General features: G+C 38.7%; 1 long non-coding RNA gene across 2 annotated transcripts in view; it reads left to right on the top strand.

Moving 5' to 3' along the window:
* LOC122177789 overlaps positions 1-16247 on the top strand; it is a 149029-nt gene that overhangs the window by 106543 nt on the left and 26239 nt on the right. The window contains exon 1 of one of the 2 annotated variants that reach the window (XR_006178149.1): positions 13228-13275. The exons of the other annotated variant lie outside the window; for it this stretch is intronic. This is a non-coding gene — a long non-coding RNA (uncharacterized LOC122177789). Of the gene's footprint in view, positions 1-13227; positions 13276-16247 lie in introns of those variants that run through there. 2 annotated transcript variants of the gene reach the window in all.

Below are 16247 nucleotides of genomic sequence, written 5' to 3'. Positions count from 1 at the left end.
ATCTCACATTTTGTGCAGCGCAGAGCAGAGGAGCTGAGGTGCGGCCTGCTGGCGGCTGCAGCTCCTCACAGGGAGCGGAGGGGCAGCGCTGAGCTCTGCTCTGTGTGACAGCGACAGGGCCCGAGGGAACGGCATGGAGCTGCGTCAGGGGAGGGCAGCTGGGGGTGAGGGACAGGGTCTGCACCACAGGGCGCTGGGGCTCCAGGACAGCGGTCATTCCCGCGGATCTGTCAGAGTTTGAACAACACTCTCAAAAATACGATTTGAATTTTGGCTGGTTCTGTGTGAAACCAGGAGTTGGAATGACTCCCTGATGTGGATCACTTCCAACTCAGGATGTTCTGTGATTTCTGTGATATCTCAGCTATGAAATTCCAGTTTTTCTTGAGCTCGTGTAAAATTTTATTATCTGCAACATCCAAAGAGCGTTTATGCCTTCATATAGCACTTGCAGCAATTTCTCAATGCTCAGCCCGGAACAAAAAGAGCCACAGCGCACTCATGGAGTCACACCAAGACAGATGAGCCAAAAGGAGTGGATGGGATTGCCACAGTTCAAAAAAGAGAAAAAAACCTCTTTTTATTTAGAAGCGGTAGCTCAGTGAACTCATGCATGAATGGTCTCCTTCAGAAGGAAAGAGACCAGATCCTTCAACTGATGAGCATTAATTTATCTTCACAGGCTTCAACTATACCAAAGTGCAGTTGAGCTGAGCTTTGTAAGTGGCCATCTGCTGGCTTACAACAACATGTTCTTTGCTGCTTTGGGTATCATGAGGGAGGGAACTGAACAGTAATGAATAATAATTTGCTGCATGCATAGTCATCACCAAATCAGAAAGTGAATAGCATAGATTGGCATATGATAAGTCATCAGTTAGCTAAGTAGTGGCAGACCTTCCTGGTCATTGATTAAAAATTTCAGTATCCAGTTTTCAGTGTTTCATTCCTACTCATTGGATCACAGCCATGCCAACTTAATTTCTGCCAAGCATTCATCAAGCTTTTATGCTGACCACACGCTGCAAACGAGCTCTACAAGTTCTTCATGCTAGCGCGTATGTATCTCTTCCTAATAAGGACTGTTAAGTGGATAGGTAGACAGCATATGCACAAAACCTGCTTAGTTCCCAGTTGCTTAGTTTCTGTGGGTTGTTGATTTAATTTACAAGATATTGGTTGAGGCAGATTTTCAGCGGAATGTGTATGAGCTTTTTTTTTTTTTGGTGAATTCACATCACAACCTTCTGCCCTAGTTCACAGGAGCACAAATATGCCCTTCTGATGCTTTTTTATTTTCTTGTGCATTTGAGACATTTCTCTTGCATTTTGATATTATTTCAAAATGATTGAAATAATAGGTCCATCTTTAAAAGAAATTTTGTAAAGGACCTATTATTTCAATCGTATGGACCCAGGATCATTTGCTCTAATTTGCACTCACCTGAGGTGTAAAACAAAGGTTTAAGATGCAGTGTCTCATCAGAGCTGGACATGGAAGCCTCCCAGGTCTTTGTGAGATATTTCATGGTACCTTGAAATGTCTAAGAACGTAAGGAACATATTTACAAATAAAGAAACACTATCCAGATTTATTAGAAGTTTCTGAATTAATTAACTGCAGATTCTGTCTCTTGAGTTCCATTGTAGTTGTAGGTAGATAGATAAGAAAATTAAAAATTCTCATTGTACTTCCAGTATATTTTCCTTTATAGTGCACAGCAATCTCTGTTCTAACATTCTGAATACTTAATCATCGGCCTAATAAGTTGTAAAGATTTTAGCTGTACCTACTGAAGATAAGTCACATAACTCAAGTAAGGTTTGGTAACATGTCTTGGGAGAATAATGGATTTTTAGCTCTGTGCTTGAATGGAAAAAGTTGAACAAAAGTTATTTTGGCTGAGTTTAGAGGGCTTGGAAGAATAGAAACAACAGAGAGATGTTTTTGGATCACTCCAAATGCTTCATTTACTCTGAGGTCAAAATAATTTGGATTCATTTGTTTTGTTTAACAAGTTTTGTGTTCTTCTTTTCTTACAGTATATGTCTTCCTAATGGAAAAATGACATCTTAAAATCAGAAGTGGAAATGTCAAAGCAGACCACTCTAGCTCTTGTTAATCAAATATTTCATACTAAGAAACCCGAAGTAATAATCTTTTAATGTTTATAATTCTTTCAGTTGATCTTCATAGAAATTTTTGAACTCTTTCACTGCCTCCAGAATTCCATTTCTTCTACCACTCACTGAAAAAAAAAAAATAATACTGTTCCTCTATATTCAAAATAACCCCATCCAAATTCCTGACAGAAAAGTGCTTTTATTATCAGATTCTGAAAACTTGCTCTTACAGGTACTATATACTGTAATGAGTTAGGTTCATTATAGCAGTTGCTTGAATTACTTCATCTTGGTTTACATTTCTCCATTTCCTGGCTTTGTTTGAGCAAATCCACAGCACTTCAGCATACACAGGGGACCTGCTCCAACTGATGACCTAAAGGATCTGACTGACTTCTCTGAAATTACACCAATGTGGGTGCAGGAGGAAATGTCTGCTGCCTTGCATTACTGCCTCCATGCAGGAGCTCAGCCAGAGCTTTGCACCACAGCTGAAACATCAGTTGGCCTGATGTAATTCCTACCAGAAGTAAAAGACTTTGAATTAAACGTGGTCTAGGGAAACACCTTAGGACAACTGCATGTTCCAAAAGAAGTTAGCCTCAGACTACAGGCAATGGTGAATGCTTTGCTTGAGGGAACACTTCTGGGAGGACCCCATTCCACAGGGAAATGCTAAGACAATAGCACCAGCTCATTAGGATCATGGCCTGTCTTAGCACAAACTTTAGCTCATGTAATGAGCTGCTACTGCTGTACAGAACTGAACAAACCAGGTGGAAGAGAAAGCTGTTTATTGTTATCAGTATGTACTATATCTTCTTAAATACATTTCTTAAATGTTATACTTAAAGACACAGTTCCTAAAATCACATAAAGTCTTCAGATCCTTTTTGTGGGGAAATAACAGGACTTCCTTGCTAGATTTATATATTCATGCTTTCCTATTTGAAGAGGTTGCTCCATACGTGTGGAGGGAAAGAAAAAACGGGGATTTCCAAAATACTTAGTACTTTCTTGAGCCCTTATTAAACACGTGTGCATGGAGCCATCTCCTTCATTTCTTTCCGTAAGATGTGGTTTTGAATGCTTCATTTACAAAGATGCTGTTTTGAAACAGAAATTCAAAAATAAAAAAAAAGAACTGAGAAACAATAATATTTTTTTTTTCTCCAGTCTGATTATCTTTGTTTTATAATGAAATGAGCGAGCATGTTTTCATAGGGAATTATTTGGAATCAGACTAGATGCAGGATATGTCATTCATCCGAGATGTAGAGACTTCTGGAATTATTTAGGAAAATGTGGCTTGAAAAGGAGTTTCTCAGAAGAAAGCAATTAAATGTTATTTAGGAAAAAAATGCATATCGTGGCATAAATGATGAAATACGATTGCAAAATGTATAGCTTTCTCTCCTGGATATGTTTTTTCTGTTTGGAACTTCTCCACAAACCTGGGCCTATCATGAAAAGCAAGGGCTAATCTTACTGAAATGCGGGAAGATTTTTATTGAAATGTGGGAAGGTTTTGGGTGTGGGAAAATACCTACGAAAAGGGAAGAATCTTGCTGCTCAAATTGGACTTACGAAACTCTGTTCTGAATCAAATTCCCAAGAGAGAAAAACAAGTGGATTCAAAACCCATGAAAATCAGTGGCAGCCTTTCTTTTTTTGCCTCATTGGCCTTCAGAAGTGATTTCAAGGTTGAAATCCTGTCTTCACTAATTTCAGTGGTTCTTGGATGAGATCCACTTAAAACTGTTTGTTACCTCTGGAGGATTTCTTCAAAAAATGGGGAGCTTCCCTTTATTTGCCACATTCCAGCAGCACTGGCTAAGTTGAACCTAAACTCAAGACAACTTTACACTAGATCCAGTGTATTTATTGATGAAGGTACTTTGGGTAGCCCTGGTGAATGCCTGTAACAAAAATGTTACAGTTGCTGAGGCTTTTCTCCTATATGTGTCCTGCCCAAGGCATTTCTGGCCAGGTAAAAACCAGGACAATTTTCATAGCAGAGCCAATTGTTTAATAATTGAGAGGCTGAAGAATACATTTTTTTCCTTAGGTTTAAAGTACCATCTATTCATAAATAAATACAGTAGCAAACAAATATGTGCACATACATAATATATGCTTCCATGAGGTTGATTCTTTGCTACTTTTGTGGCTACTGCAGAGATCGTCGTTGTTCTTGTTTCATTATTGAAGCTGTGCTTCGAAAAATATATCAAGGCAGTAAACATAAGAGCAGACATGTCAAGCTCAGCCCTCTCTTCACTCAGCTCCCACTAGCTGGGACAGAAGCTCATAGCCTTCAAGTGGCTGTGCTTGAAAACACTTCCATTTCTCTCAAAGTTACCACCAGTAACACAGGCCCACTGCAAACCCTATTGCAGGCTGCAGCTTCTTGGAAGCCGTAATAACAAGATTGTTTCTCTTCCTGCTTATGTGATCATTTTGAACTTAATTATAGCTGTTCGTTTATTAAAATAAATAACTTGGGAATATAAATTCTAAATTCCAGCTGTTCAAACAGTCTTTTTATTTTCTTTACGCACACAGTTTGATGGGCGATTTATTGTATTCATTTCCCCACCTTTTTTTACTAGGAAATATACAATAAATTTTCCCAGTGTTCTTGGGAATTATGTGTAGAAACATCACTGCTTCAGTGCAAGGCCTCCACAAAAGACAAATTTGGCCTTTCTTTTAAACGCACAAGTGACTGAGCTGAGGTGATGGTTGCTTCATTGATTTTCAGCTCAGATAACAATTTACGAAGTAAGCTTGAGACTACCACTGTGCAGCTCAATATTCCACTTTCCCTTTGCTTTTCCCCTAGTGAGTTACCTGCTTGCCCCTTTTCATTGAACTTGATTTAAATGTTTATTATTGTTTTCAGTGACTTCTCCCAGAGGCACACTACTGTTTGTCCTTGTGACAGAGAGAAACACTGAACTCCATTTAACAGCCTCCTCTGAGCTAATGTACTTGGTTTTCTACATCAGACAGCCAACTCTGAAGAGGTGGCTGTAGATTCAAGGCAAATCCCTCCCTGTCCCACGGAACCAAAATGAGGGGAAATCATTGTTTGCAATAGGGCAGAGATGAGGAGGCAGAGAAAGTCTGGCCTTAACCATAACCTCCTGTGCTCAGCCATGCCTGAGGAAGAAGAGGCACCTTGCAGCAGCAGAGAAGTCTGGTGTTGGTTGACAGATGGGGAATTCAGAGCACAAGTTAAAAAATGTGCTTAGGAGATGTTTATGGTTCTAAACCTTTTTTTGTGTGCATATTATTATATGATTCTATAACGACATTAGGATCACTGAATACAAATGAGATCTTTTAAAAGGAATCATCTTTTTTTAATAGTTTTGTTTTCTTTCTTTTATCACACCATCTCACATATCAAACCACGCTAATGGCTTGCTTGCATTGAGTGCAGCAATACATGTAATGAAGCACAATCTCAGTTGCAAGAGGTAACAGACAAAGGAAACAGTATTTTGCATCTAGCGGGGAAAGAGAACATGGCAGTATAAACACCTTAGTTTTCATCCGCATTTAATTTTGGCAGCACATTTGACTAGTCTAAACTGGACAGACATCTCTTAAAACAAAGCCCTTAATACTGGAATGATGTAAAATATTCTTGTAAATCAAACTAAGGGCAGGATCTTATGACTGTTTGTCTTGTAAACCTTTAATATGGTCAAGAAAGTCTGCAGTGTTCCTACCTGCTGGCAAGTCTGAATAAACTGGAAGAGTGGATGCCAGTTGCCTAGTTGTGACATAAAAGCATCCCTTTTCCCAAACACAGCAATGCCTGTATAATTCACCCCAAATCACTCAGAAATTCAGAGACTAATCTGTGAAATGAGCTGATGGGCTCTCTTCAGAATTTTAAATATCAGGTGCATTTCTTTTCTAAATTAAATCTTTGTGAAGTTGTGGTCACTCACAGGACTGCCCTCTCGACCTCTGATTCTCTGGATTTTCTCTTCGTTATATTTTTCATTCAGGCTGGCAGCACACTGAGCTTGTCATCCAGCTTCCTGGATGCTGTCAGATGCTTAAAGAGGAAAAGATGCAATTATTGCGAAAGATAATGTGCTTTCCCATGGGAGATACTTGGTGGAAGGAAGAAGGGAATAAATCTTATCTTAAGCTATAGTTCAACGTTTATGTACTGTTACAGAGCATGCAAAACGATAAATCTCAGCATGTTTCAGTTATATTGGCTCTTCTACATTACCCATCCTGTACTCTAGACATGTCTGAGCCACAGTTCACAAGGAGTCATATGGGGAAAGAATAGATTAAAGGCGAAGAAGCAAAGGCAAGAGAAGCAGCCTTCCTAACTCTTGATGAGGAATGTCTAATACAAATTATAAAAGCTGAGCTATCTTCATAAGCAATGACCTGAAGTTCCAGACCCCAATAATGCTTCATGAAAAACATTTTCTGTCTTCTATTTTGCTGCAATTGTTTGTGTATGTTGTCTTTTTTGCTGTTTGAAAACAGCAGTGCATAGAAGGCATGGGAAGTGGAGACCTGTGATCAAGTTCATCACCTCCCACTCTTTACTTTGGAACAGAAGTTACGTTTTCTGTTTGAGAAGAACTGCTTCTGTGGTAATGATAATGACGTTGTAGGCAATGTACTTGAAACACTTATAACCTATAACAGAAACTAAAATGTTCAGATATCAAGACAAGCAGAAGATTGGACTGGAAAAATTTAGGAAGCTGCCCTGAGTAATGTTTAACAAAAGGTCTCCTTCCCACTTAGGCAGTAAAAAAACCTAGAATGAAAATCACTGTTGCCCACAGGTATGACTAAAATAACTGAATCCTGTGACAACCCTGATGCATGAAGAAACCTTCCCGGGATTTACAAAGCACTTCTGTAGGGCATCACAAATGTTTGTGGCCCAGACTGATTGCTGATGTTCTACAGAATACCACACACGTACTACCACCATCGGGGAAGTTGGAGATAGTGTGATTTTGATTCAATCCCTTTCCCTCTCCACTTTGCACACATCATACTCATCTAGTCCTGTGCAAGACTGTCTAAACTGAATCACACATCATGCTTCTTCTGAAATGTGTAAGCCATCTGCCACAACTCTGGTTTTGAGCCATTTCTTTGTGAATAGGTGCTTATCAGTCTCATTTGTTATTATTTGTACTTTGAGGTAGGTGATGGGGAGTCCAAGACCACCAACGCTGTCTGTGTCTGACCACATGCATACAGAATTATTTTCTACAAATAATGGAAGAGCTTCTAAAAACTGTGTTTCTATTTATGCTTCTGTTGGATGTTTTGTTAGTTCTGGCATGTAGATGTTTTTAATGTGTCAATAAACAAGAATAGTGAGGCAATGTAAGTGTATTATGACAATTAGAAGTACTAATAATGCTTCAAAGAGAAGAATTCTAGATTATAAATAAAAAGACAGAGCTTATGATTTGCAATGAGTACATGCTTATGTTTGAAAGCCGGTGTTTTTAGCCAGTGTTTTTAGTGTTTTCAAAGTGTGTTTTGATATATGCAAAGTGCTACAAGCAGAACTTTTTCCCCCTGTGGATAGTAGAGATGGCCATCGTTGATATATGGGAGGCAAAAGGACAATTTTGTTGTGTTTTCTTTTTAAAGAAAACTGCTGAAGAAGTGGCCTTTCTGTTTCTTTGACCTACATTGGCTCAGTGCTTGGTGTGATCTCCCATAAAGAACTCCATAGCCAGTAATTCTAATCCCTGAAATTTTCTCCCCTAGCACTGTCTAAAAGCAAAAATATGTCTTTCTGTTCACGTTTAGTCTCAGTGGAGCACAGCTGCTTCTGTGGGTTCTGGATAGAAAGGTGATCTGATTTTCTGCATGCACGTGAATGTGTGCATCTGAACTATTTTTTCCACTGAAGTTATCCTGAATGAAGCAGAAAAATAAACATGCTGTTCTTTTACAAAATGGTAACGGTTTCCATAATTTGATACACTGAAGAATTGGTTTTGTAGAAGAGTCTCCTCTCAAGTTTGCAGCTTTGTGTATGTCAGTGTAAAAGATACAAAGTCAAAGAATCATAAAATAATTTTGGGTTAGAAGGGACCTCTAGAGGACTGAGCCCAACTCAGCCTGTTTTCAGGTTATTTGAATTTGCTCAGGTTTCTTCTGGTCCAGTTTTAAACACCTCCGAAGACAGAGGGTAGACATCAAAATATATAGGGCACAAAGTACAGGGTTTTTCCATATTCTTCTGTATTTTAAATAGGAATCTCCATAACCAGCTTAGAATTTTCACAGTGAATGTAATCAGTCATATCCATTACTGGAAGTAGAGAAGTCAGCAGATGGAAATTTTCCTTTTTGAGAAGGCTTGAGGGCACAATGAGCCTATCAGGCATATTTGCACTAATAAACAGTCACACAGATAAGAAGGCACAAGACACAGCCCGTAAGCTTAAGTACAACCAGTCATATTCTAGAAAAAATCTTCCTGCAATCCGAATTTTAAAGGAAATTGTGATTTGCTTTTCATAATAATTTAGAAGTGTCCAGTTCATTTTGGGCCCACTTGCCAGGAATTTTTAGTACATGAATTTATTTTGAGTAGGAAATTAATGGCTGCCTAGTAATGGATGTTTAACTTACCAGAATGCTAGGAGTTACTATTTTTTTTCTCATTGGAAAAGTGTGTTTCTTTCTCACGAAGACAAAGGAGGAGAAAAAAGAGGCATAATTTCATATCAAATTGCATTTAAGTTACTTTTGAACTGAGGTCTTTGAAAGCTGCTTGAAGATTGTGAATGAACAGAGGACAGCAGAGGACCTGATGAAGTCACATCAGTGCAGACTTGTGGGCTATATCACACACTGTCACCACATGCATATGGCTGCACTTTCTTTGCTAACAGATCATCGTGTCTCATTCATAAAGATGCATGCACATTTGCAAATAGCATTTACGTAGTATTAAAGCCCTGCTGTTCTTTCTTCAGCAAACAGAAGTACTAAAACCAGCAGGAGGAGTGGTAAAACGGCAGGTGTTTTGGCAGAGGGCTATGTGTGTTGATTCTCCACATGTATTTCTCTGATCCAAAGCAATGTGGTGTCCTTCTTAATGATCCAAAATCAAAACCAAAGTGCCTGGCACTTCAGTAAGAGAAAAGTGTCTTGGGCCATGTGCAGCTGCTGATCTTACATCTGTGAGCTACTTTCTTAGTAAGGACCTCATACTGAACAGCTGTTTCATGAACAGCATTTCTATGCCTTTGGATTCTTCATCACGTAAAATTCCTGGCAATTAACCTCAGCTCTGCCCATATTATTTCTGATATTCTCACTGGAATGAGAACTCGGTGCTGTGAGCACTCTAGGGCTACACATGCACATATATTCTTTTGCATGGTTGCTGCAAATTATATTTACAAGGGCTGAGTTCTGCATTCCCTCAAACTTTCTCTTTTACTCATCAGTGTTTGACATCAGTTTTAATAGCTGCATTGTCTTCCTCTCTTTCAAACATGATTGCAATTGATCACAATATTCAAGTGATTCAGCTGGGCAGACAAACTCACAGACAACATTTCTGTATAAGTCTTATTTCTTTACAAAACCTGGTGAAAGAATCAAGTTTTGTCATTTTCTGGGCTTTCAAGAAAATATAATTAAGTTCCAGATGTTTCCAGTCGAAGGGATGGCTTGACATCTTTGTGTATATGACAAAGTGGTCTTATTTACCCTGGTCTCTGAAATTACAATGCTGGCCACATGAATGTCCTTTTCACAGTTGTGTCTCTTCTCATTTCAAATTTTCCTGCCTAAAAAATCAGAGCAATAGAGAGAGTGGAGCTCAAGGATGACAGCTGTGAGGCGAAAACTGGATTTTCTGACAAAAATGGTGAGGCTCGTGTGAGTGAATTTACTCCTAAAGAAAAGCTTACCCACGTTGTTCAGAAAACATATAATGAGAACACTTATTGTTCAGGTAGGAAGAAGTTTTAAGACTTGTTCATCGATGTAATTTGTACAGACAGGGAGACTGATACTCCAGACTAGAAAATCGACGTCCTCACAGATTCTGAGTTCTGGTGACTGCATCCATAACTTCTGAACATGGAGTGCGTTGGCTATCTTGGGCTTTTACTTTTTTTGCAGGTCAGAAAGTTTGGACAGGTTCAGAAAGGTATCCAGTCTCCAAAAGAAATGGTCTTGACATTTTGAGTTCACATGCAGTTTGTTTGAAACCCTCCTGTTACATTCTGTAGAATGTACTAGGACTGATGGTATTTCCTTATTGGTTTGTAAAACTTAATCATTTCTCCAAATCCTCCAGGTCACTGTTTACTAAGCTACTTATTCCCATTTCCCAAGAGACACAAAACATCTATGAGGAAAAAATTAGCCTAGGGTGGTAGGAACTTGATGATCTTTGGGGTTCCTTCCAACCCAAGCCATTCTATGATTCCATGATTCTATGAAGTAGTTAGCATCAAAATCACACCAGCATAACTGCTGATTAAGAAGCCAGTGGCATCTGTTAGCACAGCTCCTATTCATTCATGCTGCTGTCATTTGCTGTTACTGCCAGCTGATTGTGTGCTGCAGGTAGCCAGCCATAAAGCAAAAGTCTGTATGTTTCCAATAAGATGAAGAGTCCTTTACTGATGATTTGGAGGCTTAATGGGGTGCTAGATTCAAGCTAGCATAAGCACCAGCTTACCTAATAATTTAGTAAGGGTTTTGAGTTGACTTCATTTACCTCCTTAGGACTAGCTAACAAAGTATAGGCTTTCAGATTGTTGAAGTACTTTCATTGCCAGTGACAAAGGGATCTGTCAACTGGATAGCTGGAGCAGCCATGGTTTTAGTCTGAAAGTACTGTTGCTTTTAACACCCAACGGGACGCAAAGCAGGTGGGAGTTTAAAGTGTCAGGTGTACTTAGTTGGAGGTGCAAAGGGAATTATTGTTCCTAGAGTAAAGAGGGCAGCTGTCCAGTGGCACTAGTTCAGAATTTATCAAGAATTCACCAATCTGTGTGCTATCTAATCTTTCTTCAGGTACCTCTTCAGGGCAATACTGCCAAATTCTGAAAATTGTCTTTGCTACAGTCTGAAGGAAGCAGAATACAGGATGAACATTTGAACTGCAGAGACATGTGGAAAGTGCTTGCTTTTTGCCAAACCTTTTCAGCTTTTCTGTACTGAATTTGAGTCATTTTTCTTATGCTTTGACTTCTTTGACATTGCTCTTTTGCGGTTACATATTGCATGCATTTGAATTGCTGGTGCAGCTGAAGATTCAAACAGTTAAGGCAAAAGTCCAGCAGTGGTGTCATGTTTTAAAGATCTGACTTGTTCTTCAGTAGCCAACACCTTTCTTAGCTGCAACTGCTCATCTCTTGTACAGACACAGCAAACATTCTCATGAAATGAGTGTTTTCATTCTATTCAGTGTGGAGAAAAATAGTGAATGAATTTAATACTGCTTTTAAATTTTCTAGTCTTCTTTATAGTGGATTCTGTTTCGAATATCATGAAAGCTCTGTTAACCAGAAATGACAGTAGTTATTTTTATATAACACCTTTCTTCTCATGGTGCTTCAGAAACTGATAAATGAGATGTGATGATCAGAAACAATTGAAACGCAGCCCATTCTGAGGTGAAACACATCAGCTATAAAATAGCAAAGAGTAACATTTCAAAATGGATTTGGATAGGGCTGAAGGTGAAGATGGTCTTGTGCAAGAGGTGGATATTTCCTCTGCTCTTGTAATTTCCAACAGATTTATGAAAGGTAATTCTTTAGTGCAAGATATTTATTATTATGATGACACTTAGAGTATGCTTTTTGAGAATCCTTCTTTCTGCGTAATGTTACAGCGTGCTCTTTTGAGCATTTTCAAGCTGTAAAATGTGTAGTGTTTTCTGGTAGGTGATCTAGAGTCTTGCAGGTGCCAGTGTACCTGCAAGTACCAGTACACGATCTGATTCTGTTTAAGGGATGTGGAAGAAAAGTGATCTCAGTAGTGCCTGAACTTTTAAAAATGTTGGAGATGAGACTATATGCATTTGCTTTTTGCAGTTAACTCCTATTCTGCTTTTTTTTGTTTGCTTGTTATTTGTTTGTTTGTTTTTGCCAGCATATTTACCATCATTTTATAATCATGAGTTTGCTCACTCTTGAGTATACATCTACTTCAAATAGAGCAGATAGTTATTGTATGCTGAACTGAGAAGCATAGCTATTTAGTCTATTGCAATGCAGGTGATAAGCGCTACTACCTCTGAACAGCTCAGGGCACTAAGCCTGAGTGGAGGCATGGCCCCAGGCGTGGATGGGCAGGACCAAGCAGAGGAGCCTGTCTCCCACCTCCACACCCCACCTACTTCTACTGTTGGAGGAGACCACTTGGCACCCTCTGGGGGAAATATAAGCAATTTCTGCGGTTGATCTTTCTCCTCTGCTGCCTCCTGGACTGGATGTGGCCCTGGAAATGGAAGGAGTGCCTCCAAAGCTGGCTGGGGAGGAAGGTTATGAAGGGGAATTGGTTTACTGCAAAGTTAATTTTGCCACATCTGGGTCGAGGACGTAATGGGAATTTATTGCTTTGTTTCTCTTTCTCTTTGCCTCCCAAGCTTTAGGACAACAAAAACTGATTTTGCATACATTGCTGGAAGTCTGGAACTAGTTTTCAGTAAGCAAAACGATTTTATGGCTTTTTAAGTCCCTGATTTTCTTTAACTCTCCTGAAAAAGCTGGCTTACTTTGTAGCCTGAAATCCAGATGGATACTCCATCCTGTTAAAGTTATTTTGCTTTTAGTCCAGCTAAAATGTGAGGAAGCAATGTAGCTATTTGACACATATTGGACCCCTTTGATAGCCATAATAACCTCCAAAATCATATATCTCAAACCAAATTATTTAGCAGATGAACATGCATTTCACGGGAAAAGCATGTTGCTTGGTCATTGTAGCAGGTGTGAAGGGAAATATGCTGTGTAGGTGTCCAGCTAACACAAGGCCAACTTAGTTCTTTCTCTGCTTCATTGACATTCTTCAGCTTCTTTTTCACATTTTTTTTCTGTTTGTTCAGACAATCTGAATCTCGAAATGATGGAAAGATGCCTGCAGCCTCCTTGGGTAAGTTGGTGCTGTTGGCAGTTCAGCCAAACACTTTGCTATAGCTTAAGACTCCATCAGAAACCCGAAGAACTCAAATGCCCATAGACTCCAGCCCAAGCAGACACTGTGTAAATGTTTAGTCTGAGGTATTTTATTATCTTGTTTCTCTTCTGTTTGAGAACCAACATTTAACCTGTTCTGGATTTTCTTTTTATGCAGTGTTTGAAAAACAGGATAAACCTGTGTCCTTCTAGTCTCAGTGAAAGAACAGAAAATTTACAACACTTTGGGTAAAGAGAGGTGGGAAGTTATTGCTCTGGTCTTAGCTTCTGTGAAATCTATGGTTTATGTAAAGAAACATCCTTCTGGCAGAATATTTTCAGAAGTTTTTTCTTTTTTTCTTTTAATTGTAGAGAATTTTATTCAATGTGGATGTGAGAAAACATTCTTCTATTAAGTGCTGGAGAGGATTCAGTGTAAGGGGTAGCTGGGAGATATCACAGATCACATGGAAACCTTCTGAATTGAATTGTTCATAGCAGTTGGTGATTATTACTTATTACAGTAGCTGTTAAATTGACTTTGCTCACTCTTGATGATTTAGCTTAAATATTCACTCTTGAGTAGCTGAAGAGTTGAAGCAGTGGAATTGATTCTACTTGGAAAGAGGCTCCCAGACTTCAGTGCAAGATATATTTTTTTGGTCAAGTATTTCCTGGCTTGTCTGGCTGGAATCTTTTTGTACAATTAGAAGGTTTGAAAAGAAGAATGATTTGTTATTTATTGCAGAGCTGCGTGGATGCTATTTCTTTTTTTTAGTTTTACTAGGTGGCATAATGATGTCTATCTTAAAATAAATGCTTTCTGAGAATTTCATTTTCACAGACATTTCAGATCAAATCCAGCTAAATCACTGGGCCAGCAGCCGCCCCAAATAAGAGGTGTCATTAATTTCAGAAGAATAACATCAATGTTCAGTTTGTCCAGGCAGCAGAAAATTTAAGACTAGTCACTAGGCAAGGTTGTTGGGTTGCTATTTTGGTTATTAATCATTTAAGGTAGATTAACTCAATGCCAGTATTACCAGAGTATGCAAGTACATACCAGGGACCCAATGAACCAGACCTCATTTGTTTATCTTCTTCTGCATTGCATCTTTGTATTTTATGCTTGTGGTAACCAACAGTACCAAAGCTTAGGAGTTTCTCATATGAGCTTTCAAACTTCTCTCCCAAGAGAACTAAAGGAGAGCAGACTCCTCATTTATCACATTTCTGTGATACAGGTGCTAATGAAAAAGAAGGATCTCCATCTGCGTAGGTTGCTGTAATGCTCAATGAGTTGTGTATATTCAGTAGTGACTTTAGGACTCGAGACCCCAAATTGGAACCATTTATAGCCTTCCTCCTGCTCTTCATTCATTCAAGTTCACTTTGCTGCAATGCAAGATTTGACAAATGCTTCAGCAATGTTGTTTAAGTCTAAATTTAACAAGTTGGGCAGAACTGCAACAACTAAAAGCAATGAGGTCTTAAAACAAGCATGAAAACACATCAAAACTTCAACCATGGTGGATGATTTCTCTGTTTACAAAAACTTGCTTATGTTATAAGAACAGGCAAAACTGAGAACATGAGCTTTTTCCTTCCGTGTTTACAACTAAGACAAGTCTATCTTGCTGCCCTAAATCTTTGATCCTCTTAAACGTTATCCCTCTTGTCATTGTACAAAGCTGTCTTCCTTATAATTTAATTAGTAGAGACGCAGTAGACTTTGGGGCACAGAAAAAACTTTCAGACCGGGTAGGAAAATTTACAGGCAAAAGTACTCCTCTGTTGGGCTGAAAGACAAAGCCATTCCACTCTGTTGCTGTGTCACATGATGGAGGAGTATGAGCCACATTTAAAGAGGCTGCCCAAGCATTTCTTGCTATCCCCACTCAGAAAATCATGCTGCCAGCTCCAGCTGTCAATATGAATTACATACCTGCACTGTCTTAATTCAGGCGCTTACCAAAACACCTGCAGGTGGTCTTCAAAAGCAAGAAAAATAAAATAGAAATACAGACCTTAAAATTTCTTCTTCCTCATCTTTTTTTTTTTTTTTTAATCTACAAACAAAAACTTAAGTATTTTCTCTTATTTCCACGCAAACCAGAGCAGACTTTTTGTGTGTGTAAAAGTGTATTGTATGTGACTTTTCATTCAAGACATTAATTTGATGCTTAATACAAAAGCACTCAGGATGTTTATCTATCTTATTCTAACCAACACATGGACATACTCTGCAATAAAGCAAGACTTTCTCAGTCTTTCCTCTTTAATCCTAGAAGAGCTCCAAAAAAAATTGATAATTTGTCTTTTAATTGTAATGGTTTTCTTTATGATCTGATAGTTACAATATATGGCTGTGCATCTGGAAGCTTCTTCTACTTATCTTCAAAATATTAGTAAAAAGGATACTAACAGGCAACTAACCAAGGAAATTATGATGCTTGGACTGCGTCTTTGAAAAGGATGTTTTGAGTGATGCATGGTTATAATTTTCCAGATTGCATTCAGATGTCAGAACTGGCAGTTGTTTCCCCAACCAGCAGGTGTTCAAGCTGATAGATGAGATGATAATTAGAACCAACAGAAGTCTATATGAGGAGTTCTATATAGCGCAATGCTCATGCTTGACTACATGCAGAGTCATTAGGCAGTGAAAGTTTTATTTAATCCCCAGACTGATAATAACAGAGACTGAATTCAGTCACTGAAGGCATCTATTTTTGCTTCCTTTCAGTGTCTGGAGAAAGTCAGTACAGAGATTTATATGAATGCTCCTTTAGTCCTTGTTAAAATGAAAGACTTCTCCAGTGTGATTTCTATATTTACCCCATGACTGTTCCCTGAGCATCCTTGTAAGGGCCACCGAGACGATCTCTCTCAGTGAATTGTCTCAATTGTCTCTCTTCAAACTAAAGTGAAGAAAAAGGGAGCAGTAAT

The sequence above is a fragment of the Lagopus leucura genome, unplaced genomic scaffold (genome assembly GCF_019238085.1).
Source record: "Lagopus leucura isolate 7727_CA_CO unplaced genomic scaffold, USGS_WTPT01 Super-Scaffold_100001, whole genome shotgun sequence".
Lineage (NCBI taxonomy): Eukaryota > Metazoa > Chordata > Aves > Galliformes > Phasianidae > Lagopus > Lagopus leucura.
Note: the sequence above shows the minus strand (reverse complement) of the source record. Positions and strands in the feature narration are given on the sequence as shown.